The 16,037-nt window shown below is 40.7% G+C and overlaps 1 protein-coding gene across 1 annotated transcript in view; it reads right to left on the bottom strand.

Annotated features, from left to right (window-relative positions):
- ptpa (protein phosphatase 2 phosphatase activator) overlaps positions 1–16,037 on the bottom strand; it is an 88,312-nt gene that overhangs the window by 23,288 nt on the left and 48,987 nt on the right. The window lies entirely within an intron of this gene.

Here is a 16,037-nt window from a genome sequence, read left to right as displayed (position 1 = left end):
GACTGAGGCAGCAGGACCAGACGGTATCCCCGGCCGCATCCTAAAAGTCTGTGCCGACCAACTGGCCCCGGTATTCACTGACATATTTAACCTGTCCTTGGAACAGGCTGTCATCTCCACCTGTCTGAAGAAGTCCACTATTATACCTGTACCAAAAAAATCCAAGCCTGCTTGCCTCAACGACTACCGCCCTGTAGCTCTCACCTCCATAGCCATGAAGTGCTTTGAGAAGCTAGTAAAGGGCTACATCTGCTCCTCCCTCCCAATCAACCTGGACCCCCTGCAATTTGCATACCGCCCCAACAGGTCCACGGAGGACGCCATAGCCCATGTGCTGCACACAGCAGCATCACACCTGGACAAGAGGCAGGGGAACTATGTGAGAATGCTGTTCATCGACTACAGCTCAGCATTCAATACCATAGTCCCCTCCAAACTCATAGCCAAGCTCAGGGACCTGGGCTTGAACTATGACCTCTGCCAATGGGTCTTGGACTTCCTGACGGGCAGACCCCAGGTGGTGAGAGCAGGCAACTGCACCTCCTCATCCATCACTCTCAACATAGGGGCCCCCCAGGGCTGTGTTCTGAGTCCCCTCCTCTACTCCCTGTACACTAGTGTTGTCAAAAATATCGAAGTATCGATACATATCGATACTGAATATTTAAAATGGTTTCGATACTCATTTCCCGAAATACCAATACTTTCTGCAGTATCGGTACCAGCTGGCGAGTGTTCTACCTCAAGTTGTTGACGCGCTGTTCAGAGCACGCTTGCCCCTCCGCCTGCTCCGAGTCCAGCCCTCCCCCTCACAGAGCCGTCTTCAGTTTGTAAATAAACATTTTAGCTGAGTGAAGATGCTCCGCAACTTGTGCTTGTGGATAAAGAAAACAGCAAAAGTGCTGTTTGGAGGTACTTCGGGTTTGAGTAAACAACGAAGGACAAGCTAAAGCTGCCCCAATGCTATTTGCAAGCGGTGTTAGAGCAGTGCCAACGAGGATCTCCATAAAGAAATGAAAGAGGTTCGTGACAGCTGCTCTTTCAACGTCACTGTGACTGAAGCATTAAACCATTAACTCTAGTTTAATACATGATACGTTGTCTACTGATGGCGCATAATATCAACAGCTGATTCGTTGTAACGTTAGAGCTAGCTATTGCTAGCCGTTAGCTCCGTTAGCTTAGCTGGCCACTTTTACAAGTTACTCATAGGTCATACAATACTACAGTCGACATAAGGTTAACGTTACCCCGTTTCCATGAAGTGTTTAAATAGCACTCTCTCTCTCTCTCTCTCTCTCTCTCTCTCTCTCTCTCTCTCTCTCTCTCTCTCGTTATCTTTAAATAAAAATCGAAACTGTTACTAACTGTAATACAAACAGTTCAGTTTGTCAGGTACATGCAACACAGATTACAGTGTTTACATCTGTCTGCTTGAGAAAATACCATGTTCTGCATCTGCAATTAAAATGATTGAAGTGAGATGAACAGTTATTTTTAAATGTGTGATCTAAAGATAAACAAAGGGTTTTAAAAGTGTTATATTTATCTTCTCTTATAGTACCAGAGAGAAGCTGAGGAGACCAGCAACAAAAGCTAAATTTGTTTAATTTTTTATTTATTTTTTTTTGATATCAAAATGGTATCGAAGTATCGCTACTTTTCAAGGTATCGTATCGAAGTCGAAATTCCAGTATCGTGACAACACTACTGTACACACATGACTGTGTGGCACAGCGGAACAACAAAATCATCAAATTTGCTGACGACACAGTAGTGGTGGGCCTGATCTCTGCAAACGACGAGAGGGCCTACCTGGAGGAGGTCAAGGTTCTAGCGGGATGGTGTCAAGAGAACAGCCTCTCCCTGAACGTCAGCAAAACAAAAGAGATGATTGTGGACTTTAGGAGGTCGGGGGTCAGGGACTACAGCCCCCTCAGCATCGACGGGGCACCGGTTGAGAGAGTGAACAGTTTTAAGTACCTCGGAGTCCACTTGACATGGACCACACACATTGACAGTAGGGATGCCCCGATCGATTGGCCACCGATCGTTATCGGCCGATACTCAGTATAAATATGCAATCTGTGAATTCCGATAATGAGTCATATTCGCCGATCGCGGAAACCGATCAAGCGAAGGTCTCACTCGCTGTCTGTCTCAGACACACAGGACCTGCAAACTGCCGCTGCTCCTCCTCCCTAGCCCCGCCCACCCCTGTGTAGAGTTTGTAAACACTGAGGACTGAGGCTGAGGTTACACCTTTCGTATCATCTTCGTATTGTTTTCTTATACGCATCGCCGCGTATCGCCGCGACGTCATGCGCCTCGAGTCACACTTTCGTTTTTTTTTCGTTTTTGTCACCAGAGCACACTGATGTAGTACACTGCCAAAGCAGTAGGTGGCAGTAGGTGGCAAACATGAAGGCAATTTCAACCAATCAGAACGAATGTGCCAATACACTTCCTGGTGGAAGCTCCAGCAAAGAAAATGTCAATAAGGCAGGCGCCTATGCCGCGCCACCATCTTGCTTTACTCAATGCAGCAATAATTTTTCAGCAAAGCCTAATAAAAGTGCAATAAACAAAACGGATACATTCACTGTGTGTTCTGCCTGTCATTTGTTGATGAAACAAAACTAACATCAACACAAGTGACCGCCAAGAGCGGATAGTTTAGGCTAAAAAACGATCGGTAGCATTGTAGCATTGTTAGCTGCATGCTAACGTCAATGGAGTATGCCATTATAACAATATAGCATTGTGGCTAGAAGCTAACGTTAGCTCACGCTACTTAGCCAGCATCAAAACTGATGATATCGCGAGCTATCAGTAGTTAGATAACATTAGAGACAACGCTGTGTGTATTAAACAAAGGTGAATAGATGACTGGGCCATTTTGTTTAATGCTTCTTAAGTTGAAAGAGGAACTCTGAGCTAACAGGGTCTGAATCCTGATAGCTCACGTTAGCCAGCTGCTCATGCAATCGGTAATGCTAGCAGAATGAATGGATGTAAACTTTATTTAACATATTGCATATGGGTACAATACAATACGGCTCAATACAAACAATTGTTAAGGGAATGCAGACTGTTGTAGCTTGGACTGGGGTCCTTATAACAATAACTTGACAACACATGGTAGCTGAAGCTATTTGGGACACGGAGCTCTGTCCCAAACACACACACTGTACACAGGAAGGGCACGCAGATGGTATCTACTGCGCATGGGCGTTTTCGCAACAACTGCTCCGTGCTGACTACACGCTGTATTCCTGGCGTTTTTTTTGCGTATCTCCAAACGCAAACACAATTTTGCGTTTCAGCCGTATCCACAAAAAAACGCCAAAAAACGCATTTCTGTGTAGATAGGACATGAAACGTCGTCAAAAACGTATAAAAAAACGCCAGGAATACACTAGTCTAACCATAGCCTGAGAGGAGGCTCCCCTGCTCGAGTCTGTAGTGCATTCGACCTGAGCTAACGTTAGCTATCTAGCTATCGTTACTGTTTAAACAAAATTACCCAGTCAACTATTCACGTTTAGTAGGCATTGTCTAACGGTATTTAGCCGGCTAGCTACTGATAGCTCCTGATATCAACAAATGATCCAGAAAGTCTAGTAGTCCATGTTCATACCTCCGTTAGCTTGCGTTAGCTGACGTTAGTTCTCGAAACGAAATGTCCCATTGAACTAAAGTTCTGTCTTAACGTCATCTAGCAGGCTGGCAGTAGCTACAGATAGCTCTTGATATCAATGTCTTATAACATTGATTCAATGCGTATTGGACTGAGGGCTTGCTGAATGTGAAATGACCAAAGAACCGTAACGTTACCAATAGGGTCCAGCTGCAGCGCCGGAGAATCCTTTTTGGAGCTGGAGGCTACTAGAGTACACAGACAGTGGAGCCGTTTGCAGATAGCGAGCATTTTGACTTGTTGCGTGGTGGCGATGTCTCGCAGATAATACAAGTACAAGTCTAATTATATAATATATATATTTTATATAAAAAAAAAAAAAAAAAATATAAAATAATTTTTAATTTCTTTTTAATCAAAAACAATCGGTATCGGATCGGTATCGGCCGATATGGCTCACGACGATCGGTGATCGGTATCGGTGGCAAAAAAAGTGATCGGGGAATCCCTAATTGACAGTGTTGTGAAGAAGGCACGGCAATGCCTTGGCGCCTAAGGAAGTTCCAAGTCAGTCAGAAGATCCTTAAGAACTTCTACTCATGTACAATAGAGAGCATCCTGACTGGCAATATCACCTCCTGGTTTGGGAATAGCACCGCACAAGACCGTAGCAGAATACAGAGAGTGGCCCGTTCAGCCGAACGCACAATTGGAGGGGGGCTTCCCACTCTCCAGGACATTTACAACAAGCGGTGCATGGGTAAGGCTAAGAGAATTATCAAAGACTCCAGCCACCCAAACAACTGCCTCTTTGAACTGCTGCGGTCAGGCAAGCGATACCGGAGTCTCATGGCAAGCACAGAGAGACTCAGAAGAAGCTTCTATCCCCAGGCCATCAGGATGCTCAACAAACAATAACACTATGTAACAACCATCAAATGCACACAGCACACAAATCCACACGCACACACTCACTTTAAACAAACAACTCACTGCAGCACCCACTTTACCCACTTTAGAACACCTAAACACACTTTATATTTATTGGTAAAGAATTTGCACTACAACCCATACCTCATTACACCTTACTGTAAATTGTACCAAAAATTGTACCTCATCCCATTTCTGCTTTGCACTGTATAGTATATTGTATATTATTATATTGTATAGTATATTGTATGGTAACTCAGTTACTTCTACTCTGCATTGAACATTGTATATATGTACATACTGAACACTTGTGTCTACGTACTTGACTTCTATTTTATACTTGCTATACTTATTTTATACTTATCTATTTTTGTCTAGCACAGTCTCTGGAGCGTAACAGAAAGAAGCATTTTGTATAAAAGTATTCTGTAATTCTGTATGACAACTAATAAAGAAACTTGAACTTGAACTTATAAAACGTATTAGTTTGATTATTATACAAGGTGCCAATGAAGAGAGCAGACTCTACTTTCTCAGAAAGCTGAGATCCTTCAATGTCTGTACAAGGATGTTCTACGAGTCGGTGGTGGCGGGCGCCTTCTTGTACGGGGCAGCGGACTGAGAGCGGGGGACGCAAACAGGCTGGATAAGCTGGTGAGGAAGGCCAGTAACATGGTAGGGGTGGAGCTGGACTCTCTAGCGAGGGTGGCGGAGAGGAGGAGCCTTGCTAAGCTCCATGCCATCAGGGAAAACCCCTCCCACCCACTATACACAGACTTGGCTGACAGGAGGAGCATGTTCAGTGCTAGACTAACACTCCCAAAATGTAGCACTAAACGGCACAGGAAGTCCTTCATTCCAACAGCCATCAGACTTTACAATGCATCTATGTGCCTCACTGCATCACTGAGCACAGAGTGACAGTACCATCTTCCTGACTTTTACATTTAAAACAACAGTGTCAATATTACACTTACTGTACACTTAACTCTTTCTGTGGCAAAAACTTGAATTCTCGTGTTTCAAATCCAACCGTTCAGCGCCAAAAACAAGTTCTCGTTTTTAGATCCTTTTCTCTTTTTTCTGATTTCCCCATTCTAAACACTCGCGCGGACCTGCCTGTGTCTCCCTGGCACCGCTGCCTACATTAAAACGGCAATGACGATCGAATCCCGCCAGGTGGCAGTATCACCTACCTTTTGAACTGGGTCTATAAGGTCCCTCTCTCTCTCTCTGTGCCTCTGGCTGCAGGAACCCCTCCCCCTCAAAGTGAATCAGAACACAGCAATCTGGCGGAGATTTGATCGCCTGAAACCCATTGTTTCCCGTATGATAGCCGTGCCCAATGCACACAAGTAATTGCGATCGCGATGGGATTATTCATTTTGGAGTACCTTCTGACTAAGGTAAGGTCTATTCTAGGTCTATGTTACCGAACCTAAAACATGCTTTTGTATTGATCACAGCGTCGTATTTTACCGGACCTAAAACATGCTTTCGGTAACGATCGCAACTTCGTAAAAAAACACCCCCCCCCATTGATGATTTTGTGAAGAAACATCTATATATGGTATATACATTTGATTAGGAAATAATATAGGTTTCAGGCGAGCAACCCGAACGATTTGTGCATATGCATATAAGACGTCATATCTCACTATCTAGAAAATGAGACTGGATTATTTCAAAACGGGGCGATGTTTAGCGTGGAATAGTGCACAAACGAAAGTATGTAGAAACAAACTGGTTTGTCAATGTTGGACTATAAATAGTGTGTATCGTCTCCATAGCTATAATACAGAACACACGATGGGTCCGCAAACATTGCAAAAATGGTCAATAACACTGGCGCCAGGGATTAAAGATGGAAAAACAGCGTGGCGCTCAATGAGTTAATGTAGATCTCTGTATTTTTTACTGTATATTTTATATTAGATTGTACATACATAACAGAGGAAATGTGAATCCCGGACCGTAGTTTATTATTATTATGTTATTCTTAAGTCCAATGCACACGGCGGGCAACTGGCGATGCGATCGTCTGTCGCTCAACAACAATCGCTTAGCACCCCACACCAGACCCGACCGTTCACAGGTATAATAAGCTCCGTTTAGCTGGGGGTGTGGTTTCCCACCGGGAGATTTGGGAGGACGGACCGGACGTTAGGTTGTCGTGAAGCGAGCATATTAGCAGGTAGCTGTGTTGTGCATTACGAGGGAAGTAAAACCCATGTAAAACCCATATTGAGCTGGAATTAAACCACCATATACGAATACAACCTCTCCTCATTCTTCCTAACATTACTGCACGACTGATCGCTACAATACGTTCACTAGGCACCGATTGGACAAGTATTGTTATGCTGAGAGAGAATGTTTTTTCACGGAAGACGCAAACTGTCTGTTCTCAACCATAATTTTCTTTGGACAATAAACCTTACAAAACATCAGTTGCAGCCTGGACATTAAACTCTGTCAACATCCACAACTTCTTTTGTTACCCGAGTATAAAAACATCTAAGTAGTGTAGGTCCATCGTGGCACATTTTCAATTTATTAGTTAATGACAAGCGGCCACTAAACCTTAAGTTCTCCAACTAACGTTATTTATTTAAATTGTTCCTGTTAATAATAAACATAAGTAGCATGGTAATAATATGTAGGTTATTGATCAATGAATGATACACCAGTATAAATCATGTTAATTTCCTCATTGTCCTTGCTGTGTCGCCTGCCGTCGCCTCAAAAAATAGGATCGAGGCGATTTTTTGCCAGGCGACAGAAATTGCTGTGCGATTGTCGCTTCAAAATCTCCTGCCGTGTGGGTTCTCTCATTCATAACAATGGAAGCGATAGAATTATGTCGGTCGCCTCGCTTAAAAAATCGGTCGCCTAGCAAATATCGCCCGGCGTGTGCGGACCACTTTAGGCTTATTTTATTCCTTGTTCTTAGGCAAGGAAGCATACTAGGACCGTTACTGTTCCTAATTTATGCAAATGACATGTCATCTTGTGACTGCAACTTGTTCCTGTTCGCGGACGACTCAGCCCTGCTGGTCTCTGACAGGAACAGGTTGCAGGTTGAAAAAGCCCTCAGCTCTGAACTCGGCAGAATCTGCACCTCGCTGATTACAAACTTTCATTACACTTGGGTAAAACAGTCCATTCATTTGGATCAAATAACAAACTCAGCAAGGCCAACGGCTTCTCTGTTACAGTGGGTGACAATATTGTCACAAGGAAAGATTAAATTACATACCTAGAGGCAAATCTTTCCTGTGACAAAATGGCAACCAATGTAATAAAAAAAAAGTCAACCAACAAACAAGATTCTTGTACCGGATCTCCTCTCTCTGGTAAACAAGAATACCCTGAAGACTAACAGGAGCACTCATTCAAGGGTACTATGACTATGCTTGCACTTCATGGTACCAAAGAACCCCAAAGGCACTAAAAACAAGATTACAAACATCACAAAACAAACTGGTCAGACTACTGCTTACTCCTAAAACCCACCTCACCCCTACCCATTTTGACAACCTAGGATGGCTTAGAGTAGATGACAGAGTACAGCAACTTGCAATGGGCCTGGTCTACAATGGGCCTGGATACACTACACCACTAAGATACCCATGTACATGTCGAAATACTTCCCAAAGGTCAGTGAATACCACGACACCAGAGGGAGTTCCACAAATCATGTTCAACCCAGATTCGGCTCAAACAAGGGACTAAACACATTTAACAATTATGCCACAACAATGTGGAACGCCCTACCCACATCTGTAAAATAATGTGAATCCCTACCCACCTTCAAAACTGCTCTCAAAGAGCACCTACGGGAGGCTGCAATTCGAAACTGGCCCCGGTAAATGTCCAAACCCCCCCCTCCCAACAACGTTGTCGGTCTCTTATTACATTGTAGCTGTCAGTAGAATGGTGTATTTTCAAAGCATGTTACAATGAACAGATAGAGGGCACACTATAACGAGGAAGACACTACCTCTGTGTCTGGAAAATAAGGAAAAAAAAACGAGCGACAGCAACTTGCAAAATTAAGCAGGCTAAGAGAAGCGTTGATTTAGAAACAATAACCCAAGTCAGTCTGAGCATTTATCGAAAACGGCCTCTACATTTCTATGTTTTATATGCCATGCAATATTGCGAGAATGCAATATGTCGCTGCTGCGGAAATAAAACGTTTGATTGAGGAAACAATTACATTTGTTATGGTTTGGTAAATGTGTTTTTATTTTTACAATTGATCGATTAATTGATCGTTAACGTTATCAATGATCAAGTAAGGAACATGCTTACAATTTGCAACCCTAGTACGTGGGATCATCATTTAAAATATATATTTAACTGGCATATAACTCAACATCGTTGCAAATGAGCACCCATTTTTTTTTTATTCAGGTAAAGGTTCTAAATAAGCGTCAAATGTATTCCGTACAGCATTAGATATGTGACTAACGGTGTTCCATACAGTGCAGAAAACAAGATTTTATGCTGTGGAATTGGAATAACAATCGATCTAAAATGTTTATATTACTCCTGAACTGTTCATTTATGTTAAAGGTTTTTAGATGTTGAGCAAACAGCGTTGCATATCTCTCATCCTCAATCAGACACCTGAGAAAATTGGCCAGCATTTCATCTCGACTTGATATTCTTTTAAATATCCCATTCCAAAGCATTATTGAGCAAAAGCTGACCTATTTAACAAATTATGACCACTTAATTGTTTCATACAGGCTAAAACATGTGAGAAGCAGTCTTTTAATATGAATGGCAGACTTTGTTGCAGTCTAAGTGCGCGCCTCCATACTTTTTGTAACATATTGGGTGCACCTCACAAATTCCTTGTGTGTCTCGTCATTGGTCAGGAATGAAATTGAAGAGAATAAACACAGATATAAATTTGATCCACGACCCATACGTTTTCATTTAACCATCAGCGGAAAAAGGCCATTTGTATGCAACAACGTTGTGTACGGAACATGGTTAGTCTATGTTAATCAACACGACCCCTCTCGCTCGCGGTGTGAATTCTGCAAACTGATCAGCTGTATTATAAGACAGGCTCAGTTGGTTATTATGCACTTAGGAATAAGACGGTAAACTCTGCACTGAATAATTTGAATATTTGCGTTCGCACATACAGCCCCTCCGATGAATGTGCAGTTAAGTTCAGTGTCCAGTGTGTTTGTGAAAGGGGTTATTGTGTGCTCCCTGAGGCTGAAGACAGACTACAAGACCGGTAACTCAATTATTGTATAGTGTGAATGTGTTCCCAAGACTTAAATCTGTTGTCCTACTATTTGTTATGACAGAAAAATCTGGACAGACTCCAGAGCAGCGCGAGATGGAGATGGTCTAAATCAGTGTTTCTCAACTGGTGGGTCGCGGGGCCATTTTGAGTGGGTCGCGTATGTTTGTGTAATTTTTTTTTATGATACTTTGATGATACTTTTTTTGCACTACCTGTCTTTGTGAAAGTGGCTTCTCAGCTCTGGTCCAGCTGAAGACAAAGCAGAGAAACAGATTGGACATTGAGCATGACCTCAGAGTTGCTTTGTCTACCATCACCCCAGACTTTGAGACTCTTGTCAGGAGCAAACAACATCCCCAGTTATCCCATTAGTTCCCTGAAGAAGTCTGCTAAGAAGCATACCGTAAATCCTCTAATAGTAACCCCGGCTTGTATTTGTTTCAACTGTAGCGGATACCAGGCTTGTATTAGGAGGAGGCATGTATAAGAGAGAGGCCTATATTTCTAATTTTCAAACCGATCATAATGAATAAATCAACATTTTGTGTCAGTTTGAACCCGGTTCATTTATTGAAACCAAGTACTGTATGAAATACGGTAGTAAACAGTGCAATTACAGGTGGTCAAAAAAAAGTTAAATAAAGTAAAATAGTGCAATCACAATACTGGTATAATAATAATAATAACTTCGTTTTATACAATTCTGAGGTAGGCTTACTCTCTTGGTAAACATTAACACCATACCATTATATGGTATTTACTGCACAGCCAGGCCAGCATATAACAACAATAACAAAATATATTGCCTATGGTAAATCCTTTGAGGGAAATACCGTAATTCCTCTAATATACATGAAACCCGGCTTGTATTAGGAGGCCGGCTTATAATTGCTTAGCTCAACAGCGCACCCGGTCATTAATGGAGACCCGGTTTTTAATTGAATACCGGTTACTATTAGAGGAATTACGGTATATTATTTATTATTATTATTTTATATCCCTAGTTGCACTTTTGTTGCAACCCCAGTTTTCCCATTAGTTCCCCCAAACTACTGTAGGTCTGTTATGTTAAGCTAAGAAGTCTGCTAAGAAGCATAGATTATTTATTATTATTATTTAATTTAATTGGGTTTTTAGCCCTAGTTGCACTTTTGTTGCACTTTTGTGTTTAATTCATGTTTTTAACAGTGCATGAAAGATTGTGTATTACTGCAAAAAATATATATATATATATTTGAAATAAATCATAGTGGTTAAAAAATTTGGGTCGCAACTTAATGACTAAGGAAAATGTTGGGTGCCGAGGGCAGACCAGTTGAGAACCACTGGTCTAAATGATTGCTTTGGCTATAAGTACCTGGGTATTTCAGGTAGGGCTGTCTTAAATACTTCGAAGCTTCGTTCGATGGCACAAGCTTCGAATATATATATATATACCATAATTCCTCTAATAGTAACCGGTATTCAATTAAAAACCGGGTCTCCATTAATGACCGGGTGCGCTGTTGAGCTATGCAATTATAAGCCGGCCTCCTAATACAAGCCGGGTTTCATGTATATTAGAGGAATTACGGTATTTCCCTCAACGGATTTACCATAGGCAATATATTTTGTTATTGTTGTTATATGCTGGCCTGGCTGTGCAGTAAATACCATATAAAGGTATGGTGTTAATGTTTACCAAGAGAGTAAGCCTACCTCAGAATTGTATAAAACGAAGTTATTATTATTATTATTATTATTATTATTATCATTATTATTATTATTATTATTATTATACCAGTATTGTGATTGCACTATTTTACTTTATTCAACTTTTTTTGACCACCTGTAATTGCACTGTTTACTACCGTATTTCATACAGTACTTGGTTTCAATAAATTAACCGGGTTCAAACTGACACAAAATGTTGATTTATTCATTATGATCGGTTTGAAAATTAGAAATATAGGCCTCTCTCTTATACATGCCTCCACCTAATACAAGCCTGGTATCCGCTACAGTTGAAACAAATACAAGCCGGGGTTACTATTAGAGGATTTACGGTACATTTTTTTTTCAAAAAAATTTTTGTGTGTGTGTGTGTGCATGGGGCCATTTGGGTGGAGCCGGGGGACAAATACACTGGAGGAAAGTAACCCAGCTCAGCACTGCCCAAATTATATCATCACTATTGCCTGTTTGAAGGATATCATCCTCAAACACATATACACCACCTACACGCCTATTCTCAGTCCTTGCCCCACAATGGTGGAATGAACTACCCACCCCAGTTAGGACAGCCAAATCCCGTCCAATCTTTCGCCGTCGACTAAAGACGCACTTCAACCATTATCTGAAATAAAATTAAAAAAATAAAATAAAAAAAATCTAACCCTAACTAACCTTACTGTCATGCACTTGTCCTAATAAACTAACCTACACTGTAACACGCAACACTTTGATGAATATTGTTACTCAGCTGATATAGTTGTATCCTTCCTGATGACCTGTCGTAAGTCGCTTTGGATAAAAGCGTCAGCTAAATGACTAAATGTAAATGTGAATGTAAATGCCTTGTAGAATTCCACAAATAAGAAAGAAAGATACTGGGATGAATAAACAAAATAGGAAATAAAATGTAGAAATGCATGCAATACATAAATAAATATGAATCTCCATATATGAAATAGAACATTTAGATAAGGTGCTACTGAGATGTTTTGGTGAGTTCTTTGTTTTTTTGTGGAAGTAGCCCTTCTTAAAAATGCATGAACATTCACTGATAATTGGTCTGTAGTGGAGTCTACAAGGTCTACATTGCCGGACCATGTAGAATCCGGACCTTGTAGACTGACATAATTCTGTGCATAGTTTAGTCTACACAGGCCATATTTCAAATAATCAAAATCTTACTTCATTCATCTTAAACATTCTTGATTTGGGGGATTGGTAGTTCCCATGAAATCTGAAGTTGTTCAAACGACAACAGCGATCCACCTTGAATTAAATCACACAGCCGTGTTGGCTGCGTCACAGTCACGAAAGGAGCTACTTAATTCATTAATCCAATCCACTTTATTTATAGAGCACATTTAAAAACAACAAAGTTTACCAAAGTGCTGTACAAGTCCCACAACATAAGATAAAAATTAAAAAAATAAAAAGAAAATATTAAAAGAAAAGAAATATAATTTTTTTTTAATTCGAAGCTTCGAATTAAAATCGAAGCTCGGCCCCGAAGCTTCGATTGCCAAAAAAAAATCGAAGGTCAGCCCTAATTTCAGGCCAGTGAAGCAATTTTCGCGTCTTTTTCCTGGAATTACTCAGAAGCACCCAAACTATATTCATATTCAAAACGGTATAAAACGGAAATGTATGGATGAAAAAAGAATCTGTTTTTTGCACGTTGACCAGAAGCAACTCACTGACAATAGACGGCGTTATTAGACCCATAGCTATAATATAAAATATAGGTTTAGCTTAGGCTTGGGCGGTATAATTTTTTTCATACGTCATACCTTGCTGACATAATACCCCGGTATGGGTATTATGATGGTATTAGGGCTGGGCGATATGGCCTAAATATGATATCACGATATTTTCTGACCTTTCGGCGATACACGATACGCATCACGATGTTTTTCCTTTTTTCCCCAAACAATTCATTATGAGGCTTACCAAGACAGTATTTGAGTTTGCAAGCTAACATTAAAGACAAAATAAAATACCCATGCATTTAGCATTTTTATATTATATATTAGATTTAGATTATTGGATTATTAGATTATATATTGCATATATTTAGCAATGAGATATTATATGATTTAGATATGAAATATGATGAATTGAAAATGGGGGACCCTGATGTAAACAAGACGAAAGTCTTTCTCTGGTCTGCATCCTCCAGTCCACTGTTGACTGTTGTATTGAGCTGTACTGTATTGTACCTATGCTGCAATCTGTTAATAACGTTTATATTCATTCAGTCGGCAAACAGAATCATTTTGATTGACAGTCGCGTCTGCCAATTACGTCACATCGCTTGCACCAGCCCTGCTGTTCTTAGCACCAATCGGCAAGCGCGTATTCATTTTTTACTTCCGCCATTGGAGAGCTCAATGAAAACAACAATGGCAGCGGTAGCTCGCCGCGGCCGACGTTTAGCTTTTAGCTCTGCAGAATGACTAAACGACTGGAGGCATAATGATTTTACTGCAACGGATGTTATAATAAAAGCCTTTCCATACATCTGTCTGATTGAAAACGTTATTAACAGACCGCAGAATGGGCACAACGGAGTCAGCACGGGCTGAGATATGAACGGCTAATGCTTGCTATATCTAGGTCGACCTCGGTCGTTGCTATGTAAATACGCTGATGTTATTGAAAGTGTAACTATATAACGTCAATGCCACAAAACGAATGCCTTTGTTATCATAAGTAGTAACTTTTGATGCAGTAGTGTGTGTGTGTGGGGCGGCGCTGTTCAAAAGTGTCAACGTGTGGACCAGATTGACGCAACACAAGCCTCTTGGGCAAAACATCACAATATCCACGATACGTTTAAAAAGTGTATCGTTAATGAACTGTACCCGATATTTATATAATATCGTCATATCGCCCAGCCCTAGATGGTATGACTTTCATTTTCATCAGCGGGGGGGGGGGCTAAGTTAACAATATACTCATCATCACCATACATAACGCTTATATTGAAACACGTTGACATTAGGGCCGTTCTTTCAACCTAAAGTGCACTTTCAACCTCAAACCTAAATTCCTTAGCAACCTGTATTGCCAAAGTTAAAAAATAAAAACAGTGCGCACATTCGAGACAGATATAAAACGAGTCATACGGAACAAATAACGTATAACGGAGGCTGAAATTAGAGCAATGCGAGTCACAAACTCACGACAGTAGTACACAACTACACATACAGACACAAAAAATTTATTCTGGATTGATTAAGTGATAATCAAAACCCAGCTTAAGCCGTTAAACCCATGTAGTGAATCGCAAAGCCAATACGCACAGTCGAACTGGAACGGTTTACCAAACATACACTCCCAGCATTCATATCTTATATGAATATCTTATATCCCAGCAACATAACATAAATTACTTACCCAAACAACATGTCCCCGAGTCCACTCATGCACGAATCCATTTCAAAACGTTAGAAAAACGCTCCGTTTCCCCGATTCCTCAATCATCCAATGTCTGGAAGTTAGTGGACCCATGGTCCATCCATTCGATCTTAACACTTTCAGTGCCAGCAGGGGGCGCACGATTTAGTGCTTGAATGCCCACCGTCCACTTCAATGTTAGCGTTAACGCCTAATCTATGTTTTAAATTATGGCTGTGTCTAATCTGCCCGTCGCTTATCAATGACTCATTTTCAAGTCAACATTGTCGGAGCGGATCGTTTTTTTATCGGTTCATTTTCGTTTTATAGCATTTTGAAAAGCCTTCGTTTTCAAGGAAAATATAAATATTCCATGATAATCGCCCTTTACTGGAATATTCTAGAACGTTCATTTTTCGGCCTATTTATTAATCGTTTTCAAATAAACGCTAGATTATCGATAGTATATGTGTTAGGGCTGACCTTCGAATTTTTTTTGGCAATCGAAGCTTCGGGGCCGAGCTTCGATTTTAATTCGAAGCTTCGAATTAAAAAAAAATTATAATTTAATTTTTTTTATCTTATGTTGTGGGACTTGTACAGCACTTTGGTAAACTTTGTTGTTTTTAAATGTGCTCTATAAATAAAGTGGATTGGATTAATGAATTAAGTAGCCCCTTTCGTGACGGTGACGCAGCCAACACGGCTGTGTGATTTAATTCAAGGTGGATCGCTGTTGTCGTTTGAACAACTTCAGATTTCATGGAAACTACCAATCCCCCAAATCAAGAATGTTTAAGATGAATGAAGTAAGATTGATTATTTGAAATATGGCCTGTGTAGACTAAACTATGCACAGAATTATGTCAGTCTACAAGGTCCGGATTCTACATGGTCCGGCAATGTAGACCTTGTAGACTCCACTACAGACCAATTATCAGTGAATGTTCATGCATTTTAAGAAGGGCTACTTCCACAAAAAAACAAAGAACTCACCAAAACATCTCAGTAGCACCTTATCTAAATGTTCTATTTCATATATGGAGATTCATATTTTTTTATGTATTGCATGCATTTCTACAT

The sequence above is a fragment of the Notolepis coatsorum genome (assembly GCF_963971535.1).
Source record: "Notolepis coatsorum genome assembly, chromosome: 11".
NCBI lineage: Eukaryota > Metazoa > Chordata > Actinopteri > Aulopiformes > Paralepididae > Notolepis > Notolepis coatsorum.
Note: the sequence above shows the minus strand (reverse complement) of the source record. Positions and strands in the feature narration are given on the sequence as shown.